This window comes from Hylobates moloch, unplaced genomic scaffold (assembly GCF_009828535.3).
Source record: "Hylobates moloch isolate HMO894 unplaced genomic scaffold, HMol_V3 SCAFFOLD_6, whole genome shotgun sequence".
NCBI lineage: Eukaryota > Metazoa > Chordata > Mammalia > Primates > Hylobatidae > Hylobates > Hylobates moloch.
The window spans coordinates 95,079,393-95,080,501 of record NW_026652281.1 but is presented as its reverse complement, the minus strand read 5'-3'; the positions used below and the strand labels follow the sequence as shown (position 1 = coordinate 95,080,501).

The window sequence follows — 1,109 nt, the reverse complement described above, 5'->3', positions numbered from 1 at the left end:
ATAAAAGTGATCTGTGTTGCACTGGGTGGAAGATCTCAACATGGGGACACTAGGCAGATGAACAATCAGGCATTTCTCATTTCACTGACCACAGCATATGACTTTGCACCCCCACCTACACTCTTACTCACTAATGCAGACTGATAGCACCAGTACTTCACTTCCTGGGGGTGTTTTTTTGCCACCAGAGCCCACGTTGCTGTTTAACTGGAAGGTCACTTTACAAGTATCTTGTATTCAGCATACCTCATCCTGGCAGCCCCAATCAATGATCAGAATTGGTGTATTAATGACTTGGCTACCCTACCCCTTGGGTGAGATCATTCAGAGGCACAAGTTTTACACTGACGCCCAGAGTTTCCTATTAGAAGTAAGCTCTATTTACCCATGGGAAGTGGTTTGATAAGGCATCTTTTTTTTTTTAACTTTTATTTTAAGTCCAGGGGTACATGTACAAGTCTGTTATATACGTAAACTGTGTGCCACAGGAGTTTGGTGTGCAGATTATTTCACCACTCAGGTAATAAGTTTAGCACCAAACAGGTAGGTTTTTAATCCTCTCCCTCCTCCTACCTTCTATCCTCAAGTAGGCCCTGGTGTCTGTTGCTCTTTTTTTTTTTTTTTTTTTTTCGGTCTCTGTAGAGACTGTCAAAAATTGCCAGTGCTGACTGTATTTCAAGTCGTCATGGAGGGGTATTGGGAAAAGTTTTCAATTAGCAATAATTGTACCTCAGATAAACCTCATAGGCTACAATACTGCCACTGGGCAAAGCTGTTCCTTTCTTCATATCCATGTGTTCTCATTGTTTAGTTCCCACTTATAAGTGAGAATATGCAGTATTTAGCTTTCTGCTTTTGCATTAGTTGGCTTAGAATATCAGCCTCCAGCTTCAACAATGTTGCTGCAAAGGACACGATCTCTTCTTGGTTATGGCTGCATAGTGTTCCATGGTGTATATGTACCACATTGTCTTTATTCAGTCTACTGTTGATGGGCATTTAGATTGATTATGTATCTTTGCTATTGTGAGTAGTGTTGTGATTAACATATGTGTGCATGTGTCTTTATGGTAGAATAATTGATATCCATATCCCTTTGGGTACATACC

At 40.6% G+C, this 1,109-nt stretch overlaps 1 non-coding gene across 1 annotated transcript; it reads right to left on the bottom strand.

Moving 5' to 3' along the window:
* Positions 1-633: 633 nt before the first annotated feature.
* On the bottom strand, positions 634-774 carry LOC116472146 (U4 spliceosomal RNA). The gene has a single exon (XR_004249036.1). It is a non-coding gene; the product is annotated as a U4 spliceosomal RNA (small nuclear RNA).
* Between the last annotated feature and the right edge of the window lie 335 nt (positions 775-1,109).